This window comes from Mixophyes fleayi, chromosome 8 (assembly GCF_038048845.1).
Source record: "Mixophyes fleayi isolate aMixFle1 chromosome 8, aMixFle1.hap1, whole genome shotgun sequence".
Taxonomy (NCBI): Eukaryota; Metazoa; Chordata; class Amphibia; order Anura; family Limnodynastidae; genus Mixophyes; species Mixophyes fleayi.
In genome coordinates, this window is record NC_134409.1 from 27848676 (window position 1) to 27869905 (window position 21230).

At 39.1% G+C, this 21230-nt stretch overlaps 1 protein-coding gene across 3 annotated transcripts in view; it reads left to right on the plus strand.

Annotated features, from left to right (window-relative positions):
• RASAL2 (RAS protein activator like 2) overlaps window positions 1–21230 on the plus strand; it is a 210693-nt gene that overhangs the window by 58221 nt on the left and 131242 nt on the right. The window contains exon 1 of one of the 3 annotated variants that reach the window (XM_075182217.1): window positions 5030–5109. The exons of the other annotated variants lie outside the window; for them this stretch is intronic. The gene's annotated coding sequence lies outside the window, so the exon portion shown is untranslated. Of the gene's footprint in view, window positions 1–5029; window positions 5110–21230 lie in introns of those variants that run through there. 3 annotated transcript variants of the gene reach the window in all.

The following is a 21230-nucleotide window of genomic DNA, read 5'->3' on the forward strand; positions in this document are numbered from 1 at the left end:
TTCATGTAGCGATTCAGTGAGTAAAAGTTCTTTGGCAGCAGGAACAAAGTATTTGGAAAAAGCGGCATAATAAAATAATAGCAAATCAATACCATTTTTTATTTAATTTTGCACACCATAGTAAAAAAATAAATAAAGCGTAGTGGTAATGATCGCTCTATCTTATATAAAGAGCTGAACAATGGTTAGGTCATCCTGTCTCACCATATTCATGCAGCATGTGTTACAACATTCAGAGGTAGAATTATCAAACCTTCTAAAAAGGAAAAGTGGAGATGTTGCCCATAGCTACCAATCAGATTCCAGCTATCATGTATCTAGTACATTCTAGAAAAGAACTAGAACCTGATTGGTTGCTGTGGGCAACACCTCCGCTTTTCCTTTTTATAAGGTTTGATAAATCTACCCCTCAGTGCCAGTTTAGGACAGTGCAGGAAGGTACCTGTCTGGGAGAACGCAGCTGATCACTGTACCAGGGTCTTTAAACACAAGTTATATCAGACTTTTTAATATTAAGACATTGAATTTTCCAAAAGAAAATATATCCTCCGCATACTATACATTTTTGTTTATTATGAAATCAAGCTCAGGCTGTGTGATTATTTGAGCCTTATGTGTGCAGATTAGATTCCTTTCCAAGACTTCTCTTGTGTCAGAAAGCTCAGTTTCACAAGCTTTGTGACTGCGTCTGACATTTTTATTTGGAGAGCCGAGTATTAAGTAAAGCTCGTTAACCTCTTAAGGTGATTTGCTCTGGATTTGTGCAACAAATTGCTTTTCTTTTTTTAATAGGAGGAAATGTAAAATCCTTATATTGAAGTATGTGGATGATTTGTGTGCCTTGTACTTTTACTTCCCTTTATATTTTGTACTTAACATTTTACAACAATGCTGGAGATGTGAGTGCAATATTATTCAGTAATAACTTATGTCCCAGTACTTGGGAAAAGGTAACATTTATTGCAGAGCTGCACAGATTAGTGAAGCTGCGCCGCCTAAAAAATATAAAAGGTGAAAAAGCTGGTAAAGTGGGCACCATTCCTAAGAGCTTACAATCTAAACCAGTTGTTGGCTAACCTGTGGCACTCCAGTTGTTGTACAACTACAAGTCCCAGCGTACCCTTCCAGCAATAAGCTGCTATATATTGGCAAAGCATTCTGGGACTTGTAGTTTCACAACACCTGGAGTGTCAGGTTAGCCAACACTGATCTAAACGGAAAATAAGGAAATTACTGAAAAAATATACTGATAATCGATTATATTTTTTTCTAAAAAATAATGTATCCTGCCATTTTGTAATTTGACCATTGCCGGCACTGTTTTCTTATTTCCTTGGCTAAACAAACCGCATCACTGAAACCTGAGATTCTTATGCATGTATTGTTCATTTAATTAATTTAATTTTGTTAACGTGGTAATGAATCATAGTTATCAATATATTTTATCTTTTGAGATTGTATATGAAAAGGAAAATAAGGAATTAATATAGAATAACACCAGGCAATAACATACAATTTTGTAATATAATTTTTAATTCCTGGATTGAATTAACACCCAACTTCTTCCTGCAGTGATGAAGATATGTGTGTAGGATGTGGCAGTGTGTAGGTTTAATTAATAGAGTATCCTATTGCAAGCATCCTGCTTCCTTTGTGTGTTGGGACATTATGTAATTGGGGATTTACTGGCAGTGTTTCAGCTTCTGTTAGGAAAAATACATTAGCGGCTACACAGTAACAATGACCACCTATGTTTGGGACAGTGTTGCTCTTTTTAGGACCAAACCAATTGATGCTTCCAAGGTCAGCATTTGGGTTATACATCTGTCTATCAATTCGCACACAACAGGTCAAACGTTTAAGGGGTCAATGACGGCAAAACATATTTATAAATAAGGGCCATTTATAAAACCAGCTTGTTTCTATATGTTAAATGCTGTGGAATGGGATGGAAGTTTTGGCGGCTATTTTTTTTACTTTTTTTTTTAGAATTTGTTAAAATATTTTTATTTTATTAATTATAATCATCAGATAGATATAGATATAGATATATATATATATATATATATATATATATATATATATATATATATATAATGAGCCACTAATTCCGCAGCGCTGTACGGAGAACTCATTCACATCAGTCCCTGCCCCATCTAACTTCCCTAACATAGACACACACAGAGAGAGAGAGAGAGAGAGAGAAAGACTAGGGTCAATTTGATAGCAGCCAATTAACCTACCAGTATGTTTTTGGAGTGTGGGAGGAAACTGGAGCACCCAGAGGAAACCCACGCAAACATGGGGAGGTCATACAAACTCCTCACAGATAAGGCCATGGTCGGGAATCAAACTCATGACCCCAGTGCTGTGAGGCAGAAGTGCTAACCACTAGGCCACCGTGCTGCCCGATTATGAATGGGTAACAAGAGTCTGGCACAGCAGTCATACCTCCAGTGTTCTACCCAATGCCGTCACTATTATGATAGGGTAAACAATGTTTTGTGCTATCATAATGGGCACTGTTTGAACAATGCAGCCAGCAGAGTGTTAGACCACTGACCACCAGTCAGAATGAAGTATATATCCTCATCTATTTATATAGCGGCACTTCATTGTTTTTTATTTTTATTATTACACTGCCCTCACCAGACTACTTCTTAATGCCACCTGGCTGGCAACATTTTCTGGGGAGAACACTGATCTCGCATGATAATGTCTTTTGTTCCAGTCACTCAGGCTACCTAGACTATAGGGCTCGTTATAATCCACCTACAACTACCTATATTTGCAGCACAGTGAAATGTGCCAAGATGATGGTAATAGAATAAATATTGCAACTTTTGTAAAATGTCCATTGACACTGACCAAACCAGGCCTCCTTTAACACACAAACCTAAATAAGACGGACATGCAGCATTTTGAGAACATTGTCATTTTAAGAACCTGTTGCTGTTAGTGAGCTTTTTCTTTTTGCAATTTTACAGTTCCAAAATAATTAAACTGCTTTTCAGTCAGTCTATTCATTTTACATTGTTTATAATTGGACTGAGCCTTTGTTTAGTGTTTGAGCATGAATTTATATACACAGAATCATAAATTACAATGTCATGGTATTCATAAGCACTTGTCAACAAACAGGATTAATTTCCAAAGCCCATTACAATTTCAGCAACTGACAAGCTTTTATTTCAGTGTGGCAGTCCAAATGCAGTGGAAGACTGATCTCCTGCTTCTGTGCGGTTTACTGCAGTGTCAGACTGGGACATGAAGCGCCCACCAGGGGGATGAAATGGTAGCGGCCCACCAGAGGGGGTGTGGCCTGCTGCTAGGCAATGTGACTAGAGGGGTCGTGGTCAGCTCACGGAGGACATTGCTAGCACTATACTATAGCACTAAGAATAAAGTATATATCCTCATCTATTTATATAGCGCCACTAATTCTGCAGCGCTGTACAGAGAACTCACTCATATCAGTCCCTGCCCCATTGGAGCTTACAGCCTAAATTCCCTAACATGCGCACACACACACAGACCGAGAGAGACTAAGGGCAATTTAATAGCAGCCAATTTACCTACTGGTATGTTTTTGGAGTGTGGGTGGAAACCGGAGCACCCGGAGGAAACCCATGCAAACACGTATATAAAGTGTGTACAGTCTAAGCCCCATCCAGAAGCGGAAGAATCGGGACTCTTCCACCAGAATCAGAACAGTTGGCAGGCTGTCCTGCACTCTTCTACCTGTTCTTGCTGCTTTCACTACCTGAGGCTGCTGGTGTTTTAAGCTCAGTTGCTGCTTGTCTGGAACCTGGAATGTTGAGGCCCGGTTTGGAAAAAGGGATGAGAAAATATATTGATAACTATGATTCATTACCACGTTAACAAAATAAAATGAATTAAATAACACAAATCCACACTAGAGTCAGAAATGCAATAAAAATATTTAAAAGAAATTTCTTTGTAAACTATTTGAATGGTTGCCGAGTCTCTTCTCCTTTTTCATGTTTCTGTAGACTTATACCAATATGCTATAAATGTTGCAAGTGGAGTGGTAAATAATTTGAATTGATAAAAATAGGCGCACTAAACAGTAATTGAAGGGGAATGCTTTTCACTGCATCTGTCATAGATATTTAAATATGGAGATGTCAATTACAGATGCACTGTAATAAGTTTGCATGCATACTGCATGCCTGCATTGTAAAAAAATAAATAAATACATGGTCTATCTTTATGTAAAATAGTCTCTGTTATGGTAATTGAAACTTGCACAGTTATTAAAATATACATCATAGAATTCAATAGTGAATGCAATGTGTATGTATACACTGACATTTTCCCAAGTGCTTGATGGACCCAAACGAGCAGCCTGCTTGATATGTCTTTCTGTTGACATTGCAGCGAACCCATTTCAGAATGCACTGGCAAGTACCATGCTATATGAGCGTATTAAAATACCCTTCCCTTCCCACACTTATCCGCGGATGCAAACAATTGCATATTTGGTCCCTCACCCGATACCAGCCTGTCAATCAACCTGTGTAGGTGGCTGGCAGTGGGGCCCATCAGGGATTTCTCCGGTTCCCGGCAGGCCAGTCTGACCCTGGTTTACTGTATTTTGGGATCCTCCAACCCTCCTGCTGGTTACCTAGCTATTTTGGCATTTAAACGCTTCAAAAATCAGATCTTTTAATTTATTTAATTTAATTAGTTTTTGTAGGCACACTTATTTATTATGTATTTTTTATGCAAACTTTAGGGTGTGTTTTTACTAGATCCGAAAGCTGTATGTCTATATTTAATTCCATGATATGTTTTGTAGAATCTTCTGTTTCCTGCCACTAGTTGTGACATCAGTACTAGCTCTTCAAGTTCAGTGATAGGGGAGATTGTAATGTAAGCTGGTGTAACTTCTGGTTGGGTGGCACCATTCTGTTGATGGAAATGCTTTTCACTGCCAGAGATTTTTTTTATTTTTTTTTTAAAGCGCTGCTTCAATTCTCTGAACATTTACTTCCTGGTGAGTGACTCTTTCCTGCCAAAGGAAACTTAAGTCATCAATTGTCCTCCGTCTGGACAGTGATGTCAGGAGTTTGTTCAGTGTACAAGGTATGTTTGTGTACATGATGTCAGCAAATAGAAGGGTGAGATCGCTTCTTGCTTTAAAGGAGACGGGGACATTTTTTAAGGTTACTCAAGTAGAAATGTGTTGTAAGTTCTACACATATATTAAGTCACAATTCAATTACTAAACATATCAAATATAGGAGCTTGGTAACTTGTGGAGAGATGTAATAAGTTATGTTTATTTTATGTTTATTTTGGTATAGTGTGGTTTTCTGTTTTTATCCTGTCTTAACTTGTTACATAACTCGATGAATGAATAAGAGTGAGTTAGACAGGCTTCCAGTTGAATGGAGGATCCACACACGGTCTTACCATGCAGAATGAGTTCATGCAAACATAATAGCTTCAAACGTTCCTCCCATGCTGCAGCTAGTTGAATTTTAAGTAGAATGCAAGGTGAGATCTGGCAGAGTGATTTATAATCGTACATGTCCCAAGAAATGTCCCTATTTTTTCAATATTGACCAAATGCACAGTAAAATTTTATATTGCTTTTTTATGTTACTGTGAGCTTTAGAAGTTAATATTTAATGAAGTGGAGCATATAAAGGTTCAGTAAACTGCACGTCATGGTTTTATATTCCTTACTCGGCAGCAAAGTATCTGTAACTTATTATAAAATGTTACCAACCGTGATATGATTACTGGTTAGGATCAGGAATCCACAATGTTGGATGGCAGACTGCAGACCAGCATTAAATGATAGGGTAGGAATGACTCTAAGCAGCATATTTATATAGCTTTGAAACGAGGGCTGCCCCACACAATGGTTCCCAGGAGATTACTCTCCGCTATTTTAGTTAGTGGTACGTTCATTGGTTAGGCTTCATGCAGCATTCCTGGTATGTTGTGTTTTATAACTTGCCATACAGTGCAATGTATGTGATGAGTAAGTTATTAATTCTCATACACACTGCATATCAATATATGAAGTGTACTCTGTTGGTCCCCTGCAATATTTGTAAAGCTAGGTACACACTACAGAAATTTCAACCAACTTTTTATGCCGAGCGATTTTACATGCGATCGATGTTCCGATCGCTCGGTCCATGGACTGCATACACACTAGTCTTGTTTAGGACGATAAAGGGAAGAGCGGATGTCCCTTTAGCGACTTTTTACAGCCATGTTGTCTTGAGCAATGACTGTAATTTCGTACTCACTGTTGTGGATCGGTCGGAAGTTTATACACACTACACAGCGGAAACGAGATTGGACCGAAAATATTAAACGGTACGACCAACCAAATGAGGCGCTAATCGTCCATTTGGACAGACTTTAGACCATTGTGTCACTGCACACACTGACCCGACTTTTGAACGAGCGGTCGTATGTCGGCTGTTTGAGCCGATTATTGGACGAAAACTGTGTAGTGTGTACCTAGCTTAAGTATGCAGGAGCAGCTTAAAACTTATCTCAAATTAAGCCATAGCAAACATGGTTACTAACTGTATTCTTCAAATAAATAGGGCCTGTAGTTTTTTGCATTGGTCATCCTGCTTCCCAGCTCATCTGCCTTGGAGTGGTTCAGTTTTTGAGCTCTGGATGAAAGCTATCCCAGTGCTCGGATGAAACATGTCTCACGCCTTTCCGCTCCTTTTGTCCGCTCCAGCTTGTCTTATAACTGAACCTTTAAACTAAGTAATTTGAGACAACCCAGAAATCATTGACATTCACAGAATTTAAATTTTTCTTCTATGCAATTTTTCATTGGTAATCTGATAATTTATAATCTTTGCAACTGCTTAATACTTTTGCTGCACTGGCACGTCGTCTTATTAGCCATATATATTCCTGTCCCTACAATAACATGCTTTCATTAAGCTTTGGGTCAAAGTGGTGGATTTCCCATATCTGAATATTGTTCTAGTGTCTTTTCCATACTATGTGGTGGATTATCCTGGGCCCTGCTTATGTTACACATACGCTTGGAGGACTAATCCAATTACCATATTTCATGACTATGTTGAGCTTTGTAGTGGTCAAGACCGTTGTCCTTCCTACATTTCTCCATCTGTTCTGGACTTTGCTAGAATCCATCCAGCGGGGAACCTTTCCTGACTTCCAGAGACAGTTTGGATCTGCCTATTTCAGACAACAGAAAAGCTAGACGTCCCAGAAATGTTCTGCACCAGTTGCCTCGCTCTGGAGGTGAGATGTTCCTGTATCTGGATTTTTACTTCTTATGACCATATTGCTTTCCTGAATTTGGAATCGTCTTTGATCCCCTAGATCCATTTTGATTCTTTGTGTTGCTTCTTCTTCATTGCACCCTATGATCATCACAGCCAACCTATGAGAACATAAAGATAGACCATAAACTTACTGCACATTCTTATAAAATTTTGGACGAGTGTAAGTTAAAATATAATCAGAAATCCCCCTGGTCCCCACTCCAGTCATTGTATCATACCCATGCATTCCATTCCTGTGTTTGTAGGCAACCAGTTTTCCTGATGGAGGGGTCAGGGTTTAAGTGGGGTCTTAGACCTGTGGAGCCAATGTGCTGAGCTAGTCTGTCTAGCTGCGTTAGTTCAATAGGAATTTAATGGCTACTGAGATTTAGCTGAAGACTGACCTCCCCCATCCCTAAAAACAAGCATTGCGTTCCATTGCCACCACAACCCCAAAGGCAAAGCAGCTATAATTTGCCTATAACCAGTTTTAGCATGTCTGTTTTCAGGGATTGACACATTTTATACACAGACCTGGGATCAAGGTTTAGATCCCTGTCTATAGGACAAGATAAATGGCAATAAATTTTCCAAATGTACAATTATCATATAAACCTTGTAAAGGCTATGAGATGACCTATCACCTGCTAGACACGTGTCTACCTCGTCTTTCCAGGGTTGCGACCTGACAGGGTTGATAGTACTTCTCTGTTGGAACTGGCCCATAGCAGGTTTTGAGAACAGATTAAAGTGCCTTCAAGTAGGAATGTGAAAAAACTGTTATCCTCACTCCCTGGTCAATTGTTATTAATAACACGATTGGAAGCTTATTAAGGACAGCTTATCGGCAACCAAATGGACAATTGCAATTAAATGGTGTAAAGCGGGTGTTCCGGATGATTAAATAATATCTAAAATTAATGACATTATGGTGAATCAAAAAATACTTTGTATTCTAGAGCGTAAAATGCAAGCTTTGAGGACTGTGAGGACTTTATGGGCAGCACAGTGGCTTAGTGGTTAGCATCGCTGCCTCATGACAGCCTGGTCATGAGTACGATTCCTGACCAAGTCCTTATCTGTGTGGAGTTTGTACGTCCTCCCTGTTTTTGCATGGAGTTCCTCTGGGTGCTCCGATTTCCTCCCACACTCGAAAATGGTTAATTGGCTGCTATCAAATTGTGTGTGTTCGGGAATTTAGACTGTAAGCTCCAATGGGGCAGGGACTGATGTGAATGATAAATATCCTCTGCAGTATTCTCCCCAGAAAATTTTGCTAGCCGGGTGGAGACAGTTTGTAATACTTTACAATAATAATGAAAATTGTTGAAGGTTATTGCCCACACCTGCCAGGACTGGTGGTCAGTGGTCCAACACACACTGCTGGCTGTAGTGCTCACATAGTGCCTATTTTAATAGCCTAATGCTTTATTCTATTATAAAAGAACTCTGTTGGGCTCCAAGAGCCGGATGTGGCAAGTAACAACAGCTGGGTGGAGCACCTGGGAAATAGGTGCTGGGGAGAACACTGATCTGTACAGCACTGCGGAATTAGTGGCGCAATATAAATAAATGATGGTGATTTTCATTCCCTTCAACTGAAGACATCTCTGACCATACAGCACAGTGGTAGAGGGTAACTTGCAGTAATAGAGCAGTAATTAAGATATTATTGTGGAGAATCCCCCCCCCCCCCCCCCCTGTTTGTTTGGTCCACTTGAAATACTTGTGTGCGTATATTCCTTTTTATGTTTTTTTTTGTTGCACTGTAGTACTTTTTCTTTTCTTAATTCCTCTTTTGTAAAAATGTAAAAATCTGCCTATAAAGCTTTTTTTTTTTTTTTTTTTTTTTTTTCCTTCCTCCGTTTTATAAATTGTAATTCCAGTAATTTTGCGAATAAATAGCAGGTAACAGTAATTCTGTTCGTCACAAAGAAAGATCTGATTGTTTTGTTTTTATTCCTTAGTCACTAGTGGAGACATTGTGTTGGTGCTGCTGGGCTTGAAGACTTTACGATCCCCTGGAGGATTGTAGGCTTGTTTTGCCAGTGTTTTCTAGAAGGCAGCTTATCTGCAGGCAGCTCGCTGTCAGGATTTCCTGACGTTGTGCTCTGATTTTAAATACCAACAAATCTGGAGGGTGGAAAACTGCTCCGTCCAGGCGCCAGTGGTTAATTGGACAGTCTATAGGAAGCAGGAGAAAGGGATGGCGTTCTGCCGGTTACCCATTTGTGGTAACACCACCTGCATGTGCAAAGCAATACAGAGATACAAGAATGTGAGACCTGGTGACTGCTTACTAGAGCAGCTGGCTGGCGTACACGTCATGGGAAAATGGTGTTGGCTTAGAATGTTTCATGTATTTTCAGGAGTTTAAGGGAACAATTTTTATTTTTACTGCATAATCCTCCTGAACCCTCCTTTTATTATGAGCGGCACAGTTGACTCAGCGCTGGGGTCATGAGTTTAAATCCAAGCAGGCCCTTATTTGTGTGTTTCTATGTTCTCCCCGTGTTTGCGTGGGTTTCCTCCAGGTGCTCCAATTTCCACCCACACTCCAAAAACATACTGGTAGGTTAATTGGACAAAACGGAACCTCGGATGTGGCTTTATGGGGCGAACTCAATTGGCCGTGATGTTCCTCAGCACATCGCGGCTGCACATTTTTACCATTACTACGGTAAAAAGTAACGCTCATATTTGCTCACACCGCTATGGTGCGCAAGCTACGACGAGTATTAGGGGATTTAGACTGTAAGCGCCAGTGGGGCAGGGACTGATGTGGATAATATTCTCTGTACAGCACTGCAGAATATGGTTGTGCTATATAAGTAAACAATGTAATAATTAGATTAAAAAAAAACATTTCTATGAACATCTGGAAACGTATTCTCTAAGGACAATGGGGCTCGTTCTCTGGAGCATGGAGGGAAATTTTCCCTCCCTTTACCCCTTTAGAATTTATACTCTGTATTTATTATGTAGCATATAGAATCCATATAAAGCTGGATTTCTCAATCATTTTTTTTATCACATACCCCTTCATATCTATAAATGTTTACTAGGCACCCCTCAATTTAACAGTTTGTTTGTAACGGTGTAATACTTGGCATATTTTGTTCTATGTGTTGCCTTTGCTTATACATAGACTTTTTTGCATTAATTTGTACTGCACCCCTTGAAACCATCTGGACATTGGTTGGGGGTACATTTACCACCGTATGGGAAACTGTGATCTAAAATAGCCATTTTTTTGTAACACCTGCTATATTATTGTGGTGTTTTTGTTGCCTTGTAAAGAAGTGTTCTATGCATTAAAGATTAGACAAAGAGAAATACCTTATGGGTCACTGCACCTCAATCCATTACTGAGCTTTTCAATTCTAAAATAAATGACAATTGGCAAATGGCACGCTCCACTATTCCCAGGAGCTCTGCCACCTATCACTTCTCATGAGAGTCTTCTCAGTGTGTTTGGTATTTGTAATATGCTAGAAGCCACACTTGTATGGAACCAAAGGGCATGTTATACAAGCCATAATAAAACGTAATTGCCTCTAGTTTCTATTTACACCTCTCGTACCACAGGAAAATGCTCCTGTTTTGATCTCCCAGGGCTCATTTTGTTTTCATATATGCGATTTGTAATAAATTGGACACTTTCATCTAGTCTGCGAGCAGCGATCGGTCTGAAATCTACTATTGATTTTTGCATAATGGAATTATGAGCATCCTGTCACTGTTCTCGTGGAGCACGCACCTCACCCCATTCTATGTAAGGACTCTTAAACATCCCAGTTGTAGTATTTATCAGCTGGTATTGGGACTACTGTTCAACACTTTTTCTGGCAATAAGATGGGTTCCAGGGGCAAATCTGTAAATATAGTATTTTTTTATTTTTTTTTACTTTTTAAAAGTCTAGCGAAAGATTCAATTTGGCGCGAGGTGTCTGCAGGGACACATTGAGCCATTGTTCTGGCTGGAATCTCCGCTCCTTTTTCCCTACACCCCATGAAAAATGTGTGGAGATTCCTACCGCAATTGCGCGCTACGTCGTCTGCAATTCTACCTCTCTCTAGGAGTTTTTTTGGCCTGGTGTCATCTTTTTGTTGAAGAAATTAATCAAAAAATAGGTACTCCATTTCTCAACCTTATTTAAAAGATGAATTAGATTTGGTGCACAGCAGCTTCTTTGAATGGTACAATGCAACCCTAATCATTTTGTTTAAAGAGTAAAGTAGTAGAAACACGGAGTGCGCTGTCTAGGACCTGCACAGTTCAGGAGACCAGACCCTTAGCAGTCCTTGGATATGATGATTCTTCTGGTGTAATGACAGTCTCTGCTGCTGCTAGGAAGTAAGAGAGAATTCCTTGCCCTAGGTTCATGCTCTGGATGGCTTTCGGGCAGGATATCATGCTATGTATTCTGGTGCTGTCTGTACCAGTGACCTGACATAGATGTGGGTAAGGAAGAGTACTGTGTATCGGCAGTGTATCCAGTGTTCTGTATGGGTCAACAGTTGAGAACAGCTGCTCCGAGGAATGAGATGGTTTACAGCCCTGAATAATTGAACACTCTAATAAACTCTTTATGCCCTTCTATATTCCTAAATTAAGTCCTATAATCTTTGGCATTTCGGCAGTTGCTTTGCTATCAATAGTTGTCTGTGTATTCTTGTATTTACTGGAAAAGTGGGCTTCAAAATGAATTAATAAAGTGAGTGTAGGCTTGTTTTCTTCTTCTGATTTTACTGACCGTTAAACAGAATAAATCTGAGATGGAAAAACTTTCCTAATGAAACAAGCTTGTTTAGATTTTACATCCCATGTATCCCATAGACCATGGAACTTTCTGCTGCTGTCTGATTGGTATTAATTGATCAGTGATCAGTGACACAGTTGAATAGTGTGTGTTTGGGGGAGGGGGTATGAAACTCTTTTAAGCACTGTCATTTCAAGTTTGTTACTATTTGGGGCACATTTGTGTATGAAACGAATTTATGTTTTTTGTTATATGTCTAGGGGGCAATTGTTTCTCTCCATGCCAAAGTTACACACATGAATATGGCGTTGAACCAGCCATGCCCATTTCTTACAGCACAATGTCCCAGTGGAACAAATCAGCTCAGCTTTGGGGGTGGCTTTTCTGGTTTTTGCCAAAGTTTTCTGATGCCCAATTCAAGCCTAGGTTGGAACACCAAGGTGACTTGTAATAAATATCCTGATAATCTATATTATGTGGGAGTATGATGATCCCTTATAATACAGAACTCCAAATATGCTCGATCATCTGATAATGCACATGGTTGAATTTGGAAATGTCACTTCAATGTCCGTCCTACTACACTCCCTGCATTGATTTAGTTTCATTTTTCTACGCAAATAGCTCTCTGCTTTATTTATTTCTTATGAGCATGAGAGGGCATCAAGACTGTCGTTAATCATCATTGTTTGTGACAGGGTGGACCTCCTATGCCACCCTGTCCGTGTGTTGCTGGGGACCAGCTGTGCTTGCCTTTGCACCTTCCCCTTCTCTTTATCCTAAATGCACATCCTAATCTCAGTAGGAGGGAGTTTTGCTGCTGCCACAACTAGGCTCCTTCACTGGTACCTAGAACCGCTTACTGGCCACCTGGCTGATACACCTGACCTCTTCTTTTCAAATTAGGGTTGTGGATGGTTCCCCCTGGCCTACCACACTGGCCAGACCTGCAGGGTAGTGGGCAGAGCGTTGGTACTAGACATTGGGTTTCCAACCTCAGAACAGCTGGATAACAGATTAGAGTGGTCTAATCTGTAGGTCACCAGAATTACAGTACAGGTAAGTAGTTGTCAAAGCAGGATCTTCAAGCAGTGATGTTTCATTAGCTCATGTAGTCCTAATAAGGACAGTTACACTAATCTGTGGTACTAGTGATCTTTCAGGAGTTACAGATGAAGTAATTACCTGGTCAAACAGTCCGCTTTTTATACAGATTTACACAGATACCCAGGTAGGAGGTATTTCAGCCTCCTGCCCCTCTAACCAATCCTTGTGCTTCATGCAGCCCATACATAACTCCGTCTGGAGGGTTTTAACACCTTTTTACATTGCTGCTAGCGGCACTATAGCATCTGAGGTTTTATATTAAATTTTTACCTCAGGATATAACATTTTCTCTAATCTTGCTTTTAACACAATTTAACCTGCAAAACTCACATTAATCTGTGATCACTTGCATCCTGAGTCTTAGACTAGTAGATTTCCTATGTGTGTAACTACCCCCACTGTGCTTCCAGGCTCAACAGACATGTTGGTCATTCAGTGATGAAAAGGTCTAATTAACATGAGATTACCTGACTCCAGACAGTTGCAAAAACACATCCCCTCCACTCATATGCATACTTGGGACTTCCTATAGAAAACCCAAAAATGACATACTGTCTCTGAAATCAATACATTTACATACAAAATACATACAAATATAAAAAAAAGTACATTTGCAATAATGTAAATTGCCACCTTCACAACTAATTGAGAAAAAAATCTACAATAAATTGTTTCTATAAGGCACCACAGATTCTGCAGCACAGAACCTAAATACAGTAATATTGGCATACAAAAAATAGAGCAAAACATGTCTTTTATAACATATCACTTTTGTGTGATGAAAGTTTTCAAAGTTGGCCTGGAAAAGTTTGTCTGCAAAAGTCAACTGCAAGGTGCAAAATGCATTTCATTTGCAAGGCACAATCCAATCCCCTTCAAATGTGCCCTTACTTCATACCATTAAAATATTACTGTGCCACACCAAATCTCTTTATTGCACATACATGCCAAAATATACCCACATTTGTGCTTGATCTGCATATAGCAGGGCACATGCCTTAAACTCCCAACTTTCGCATTCAGATAACGCAAATGTTGACTGACCCACAGAAGCGTCCATCGTGGCTCACGGATAAAAAGTGAAGTTAGATGTGTGAAATCACAAACCAGCATTTGCAAAGCCTTTTAATGTTTTTAAAAAATTCACCTTTTTCGTTTTTTTGCACACGAAAAATATGTAATGCAAACGGGAAGATGTTCTCCACACACAATATGGTGACCAGCATCTCAGACTAGTGAATTTCAATGTCCTGGCTTTGTTTAGATGATCTGAGATCTCTTGGATTGATCATGTAATGAAGCATTCCTCTATATGTGTCAGGTGTGTCTGTTTACATGAACTGGGGTGAGGTGGTCCTTGCCCACAGGAAACAGTGCAGGGGAAGCAGATGTCCTCTAATGATTAGTATACAGTAGCTGGATGTTTTTAGCATTCACAACTTAAGCCTATGTAAACAATTGATTTATTTATAGAACTGGCCTTGTGTATGTTGCAGACAGCAGGCTCTTAACTGTCCTGTCTCTATCTGCAGTCCTGTCTTATACCAGTGTAATCTATTTATGGCATCAGTGTGCTGGTTTGGGAGCCAGGAAGGAATGGTTCATGCCATACTGGTTATTTAAATGCCTCATTATAAGAGTATATTTCTTGAAGATTTGTCTTCACACATCCTTATTGCATAATCCCACCGCCAAATGTGTTATGTTGTTCCGTTCTGACCATTGACCTATTTATATAAAGGGTTCTGTGTAGTTTAAAGTTTAATAGTCACCTACACAATGAAAACGAACATTTTGCATGCTGAATCAATATTCATTAAAAATCCAGCTTATTAATTCATTACTGAGAGAGACTGTGTGCCCCTGTGATGTCACTGGGTCCTAATGAATTATAAATACAAAGGAACATGACCCCTCAGCAGCCAGCTAGCAAAATAACCCCAATCTAAATATGAAATAATAAATAATAATTAACAAAAGGGTACGTTATAGTTGAATACATTTGCAAATACATGTTTAAGCCATCCACCACTTTCAAGGTGCTTTCACTAATAAGATGGACGTAATTCGAAGCTATGACCGTACTAACTGGATGTTACAGTGTTTGCGAGTTTTAAATTGATTGAGTAATATGGAGCTGTGGATGAGATGCATTGGTTACATGCACTCACTTGTAAATTACACTTTTCTGTACCCTAACATTGATTATTCAAGACTTCCACCGTGTAAGTCACTACTCTGCTATTAGGTTTCTTCCACTAATAAACTCTCATCTGTGGCTCCCTGCTGCCTACATTGTCCTCTTGCAAATAATGACACTGCCACCTGCTGTCCTGTCCTTACACAGTCACACAACTGATAGGGCACTGCCTTCTACAACTGATAGGCCACTGCCTTCTACCAGCTCAGCTCACTCACTGAAATACTCTGAGCGACTGTGAACATTCCGATCTTCTGATTGGCTGATACACTGGGTACATTACAGACAGGCAGGAGATTAGGGTCTGAGCACCTTCATTAAATAAAACACATATTAAAAGTAAAACTATAATAACATTATTTCTTTGTGTTTACTTGTTAATGTGAAAGACTTATAGACAGAGGACAAGTACGTCACAAACTTTGTACAGTTTCACTTATCTTGAGGTTAAATGGTTTTCCTTTATGTTTTTACTTAGGTATTTTTAGCCTTTTGGTTTTTGAAATGGTTTGCTAGATACAGCTCCCCACAAGTTCCTCATTTGTTTCACAATTAGTATAGAAATTGACTGCTTGAGATATACAGTGATAGCTTTTAGCATTTAAATAGAATTTAAAATGTATTGATATATCATGAAAATGGTGTCTTAGGGTCTACAACTGCAGACTTGTCATGGTGCACATATCTTACTTCATTATCTGATATATCATGTGAGTTAGTGGTGTGATAGGGAGGATAATATGCCAGCTGTTGTTTAAATGGTCATGTGGCAGCCAGGGTCGGATTAACCATAGGGCTAACTGGGCTACAGCCCAGGGGCCTATGGCATCCAGGGGGCCCTTGAAAGTGCTCAGCAGCAGTATTGATCGGTCGGGGGCGGGGGCGCCACCGGCGCGATCAGTGCTGCTGAGCACTTTCACTGCGGTCCTTCCCCGGCGCGCTGTAGTCTCCTTACTGAGGAGATCTCGTGAGTCTCACTCTCACGTGATCTCCTCAGTAAAGAGAGTACAGCGCGCCGGAGAAGGAGGTATGTGCGGGGGGGCAGCTCGGATCACGGGGGAATGGAGGCCCCCTTAGCCCAGGGGCCTCCATTCCCTTAATCCGGCCCTGGTGGCAGCTGACGTAGTAGTGTGTGGCTGCAGTTTCTTGCTTTCTTTCTAAAGTCTGCCAACTTTCATCATAGCCTCTCTCTTCAGTCCTGACTACAAACCTCTACCAACTGTCTCTCCCATCTGTCAGAGCCCTTAGAGGTGCGTGCTGAATTCTGTACCTCCCAACATGTTAAAAAGTAAAGTCCAAACACAATCCCCAGCCATGATTTTCACAAGTCACACACTTACATTTCCAAACTCCACTCAGATCCACACAACTATGGTCACACCCGCATACCGCACACCCTATGGCCACACCCACACACACAGATACGCCCCCTTTGGGTTCTGGGACTCTGGATAATCTCACCAGAACAAAGACTATTGGCAGGAATGACATTCTGGTAATAGTCCTTACAAAAACTGATATGGGCGTCCCCAAATAGCACAGGTTGCCATCATAGATTGACATTCTGTTTCATTATAATAAATAAAACTAGATATTGTGCTGTCTATGAGGGTTATGCTTAGCCATCCTGCTCCTGATGTAGCAACTTAAATGGAGCCCCTCTTATTCCGATCACAAACTATCATACACCTTTGTATATGAGTTGTGTGCAGTTCAGAAGCCATATATTGTATTAAGTGTTTACCAGCTAGATAAATACCACACATTAAGACCTTTGCAGCAAGAACATTTTTGATTTATAAATTTACTTAAATTTATTGTCCCCCAAAACTTGTTTCATAATGCAGCTGCTGCAAAACCTATTTGTTTCTGAAATGGTATTTAGTTGTTTATTGTTGGCCCCACCCCTTGCTTCTGACATTTCCTGCTTCAATGATATTCTATGCAACCAGGAAGGAGGAGACAGATGAAATGGCTTTCTATTAGTTTAAAAAAGACGACGCCTGCCTCATTGCTGGGAAAGGGATAGTAGATGTAATGGCAGTAGTTCGTTTCCTTTCTTAAGTCACCCATGGGATGATATTTTCCATTTTTATGCAGCTCCTCGTCTACGGTGTGGTCACTACAACCTGTACATTAGTAGTTACTGTTCGTTCACGTTTACAGATCCACAACACGCTTTGTTGAATGGAGAAGTGGATACTCTGTAACCACATTGTTTTACTTTCCAAACTGAAGCTTAAAATATAACCCAATGTAAAATGTAGGTAATAATATTATAAGTCAATGTTTGTAAATGCTTTCTGTCATGAAAGTGGACACCCAGAATGCATAACCCAACATTAATGAAGTTTAGAGAGATAATGTTATATTGAATGTCAGCTTCTGATAAATTTAGGATCAGTGGCTAATTATTAGCTCATCAACTATAGTATTTTATTCAGTGCTTTTTGCATTTTTATATCTGGTTTTAACACAATGTCTAATAAATAAAAGCTGAGCAATCGTTTGACCTTTGTGCTTTCCAATAGCCAAGTACTTTGGTCCTTTTTCATTCCTGTAAATCACTAGGCACCAATGCCTTGAATGGTATTAAAATGAAATCCTCATAGAAGCTTTTGTTTTCCCAACCATGTGAACATCTGCTGGTAGCAATTAACATGATTTGGGGAGCTCTGTGAGCTGTAATATAATCTGACATCTACTAAATATATCCAATTAAATACTGACATTATGAGCTCATCATAACCCCAATATATATACCCAGGGGTCTACCCTTGTAGTGAGTCATAAGCGTCTAAGGAGAGGAGTACTAGCTGGAGTCAGGATCACTGCCTTCTGTATGCTCTGAGCTTCCATTAGCTACAAATGAAATTAACCTGAAAAAAGTGTAGTTACTAACGATATGCAAATGAGCTATATTATGGTAGATTACGGTACTGAAGTTGTCATTTTTTATTTGAATTCTAATGGATTTTTTTCTTGTTGCCTCAGCTGAGCTAATTGTTTAATTCTGACAAACTAAATATGTCTGCCTCCATAGCACATGGGCATTTTCTGCACAGCAAGAACATCATTTCAGTCTTTCAAAGGTGTTGGTACTTTTTATTTTTTTCATTTTAATCCATTGAGGTTCATTTATTGCTTTTTCCAGACAGTGAGCTATAACAATAATGAAGGAAAATGTTTTGGGCGCTAGTAGATAAATAATAATTAAAAATTTAACAAAGAAAAGAGAAATTATGAGAGTGCTGATTAAAAATATATATAATATATATTTAGATAGAAATTGTTTTTCTTTTTCTTCTTCTTTGTATTAAATCCTTTTTTCAGCATTGGACACCTGTATGTAATTTGTCATGTGATTTGTAATGAGGGCACAGAACACCTGGTGTAGGACTATGTTACTGCTGGCAGTAACTACTGTTGTGTTGTAGCCTTAAATGGGGATTATGTCCTGTTACTAAATATTATATTATATATAGAGATATTGATAGATATAGCTATAGATATGTTGATAGCTATATATTTACAATCAGAGAAACGTTGGCATTTCTACGTCTGTTTGTTTGCAGTAATTAAATCGCTGCCCAACTTGATAGAATAATTGGTTTATTTATATTTTTAAACAATTAGTCTGTCAGATATGAATGTCCCTGTGTTGATCAGTATTAAAAGCTTAATACAAATGTCTTGCTACTTTGTTGTCTTACTGTTGCAGCCCCCTTCTTTCCCTTGGGATCCTGACCTCTATCAGATAATTACCACTAAACCACGCATGAAGATAGAATACAAGTTTCATGGCTGGAGATTCAAAACTGTAGAAGGGAAATGTGTAGTGATTGTGATCGGGTGTCGCGAACATCCAATCAGGTGCTGCGTTCACTACACACCTCCTGCACTTACAATATCTCAATTATTGGTGTGGTCTCGCAATCATTATCAAGTAACTGTCACTGTAGTTGGTGGGAGGCGGACTGTTACTACAGGACATATCCTCATTAAATATTGCTAATATTGTATTGAAAATATCAATATATTTTTAATTGCACTGATGACTATGATTATTGTAATCTAGGATCTGATATAGAATCCTACACTATACTGTTGTCCGGTATGTTCTTGCAAATAAAAAGATATTAGAGGGTGTCTGATTACAATGTCCTTTTAGACATACTTGCAGGGTAAAATCATAATGTGAGATAACATGTAGCCTTTCTGAATCAAGAGTCGTCTTGGAACTTTGCTAAAGTAAGTTGTTATAACCAGACTTCAACTGAGTTTTTGTGCAGTTGTAACAGACTTCAGCTGATTGGTTGCTATAGGCAACATCTCCACTTTTCAAATCCTCCTTTTAGTAAATATACCCCCAGGTCTAACCTGGCATAGGAAAAAGTGCATTATTTGCACCAGTTTTATTTGCAAGCGTTACTTTTAAAGATTGTAATCCTTTTCCCAGTAAGTCTGTTTCTCACACAGCATGGTTTCAGAAAATTAACATTTTATGCGCTTCCTGCTTTAGATATGGGATCATTATTGCAAAAGATTTCTCTCACAAAGTAGTTTTATAAATATCCCTGTGTGTGTAGATCAATACATTTTACCCTGCTGTGTTTTCTTGTAATATGAGTTGAAATGTATCTATGCTCAAATAGCAGCAGCATAATTCAAATGGCTATTTGTATTCCATTGGCTTGCACCATATATAGTAAGCCAGACTTCTCTCATACATGTTAATGTATATAATCGGTTCTGTTCTTGCATCATTATGTTTTATGTTTGTGTAAGAAATAGACATTGTGAATAGATCCACAATTAGCATTGAAGAAGACATACCGCGCACCCATGTGCTATGAATTACACATGCGCAGATATTTCTCATTATTTAACAGTAAGGTGAGGAGGGGAAGATTGAGGTTGGATGCGGGGAAGATGTCGGCACCCCGCCCCCCCCCCCCCCCCCCCCCGATATGCAGTTTCCATGGATTTATATAAATGTAAAGCAGGAAAGTTAGATAGAGAGCAGAGCAGGCTTAATGTTCCATACAGTGCTGAATCTGTAATTATACTTCAGTCCATGCATTCCCTAACTACAATCTGTATATACACTCAATGGGTGGCAATGATTTATCTAACATCATTACATTATAATGTTCAGTGAGAATCGCTGGGTTCCTTATACAAGTTGTCTTTTGAATTGCTGGTTTCCAGTTCTGCCCAAAGAGAAAATCAAAATGCACAAACCAAAGTGTATTGTTATGGTATACTATATAAAGGTGTGGGTAGGTATATAATACAGATGAAGCGGTATTTAGTGCAGCAAATCACTCACTTGGCTAAGTAATAAGCAACTAGTTTATATCCTCACTCTTTTTCCAATAACGTTTGATGTAAATTAGCTGTGATATGCGCTGTGTTATACTGCAGAAAGCACAACACAGCCCCGTCCATTTGTAATTCCCCTGAGATATGCGTGTACCATGATCTGACTTCCAGCACCATGGGTAAGAAATAGGGTTTATGACATTTGAACAGATGTTCATTACATAAAATGCATCCCCAGTGTGTTCTATATTTTTCCATCTTTTAGATTAAAATATTTGTATTCAGCGTGTTGCTCACTAGCGTATGGCAAATAATTCTTCAGTAATCTCAAAATATATATATATATGTGAAGATGATATCCTAATCGGTCTCCATTTTCTGATCATTATCAGCATAGCTTCTGCATGTGCCTACCTAGTTCTAATATGTTTGTAGGTGTTTATTTTCAGCATAACAAGTTACGTTGTGCTTAACCTTTCATTTTAACACAACTTGTGGAAAAAAAGTTAAAGTTTTAATTTTAGTGTGGGTTTT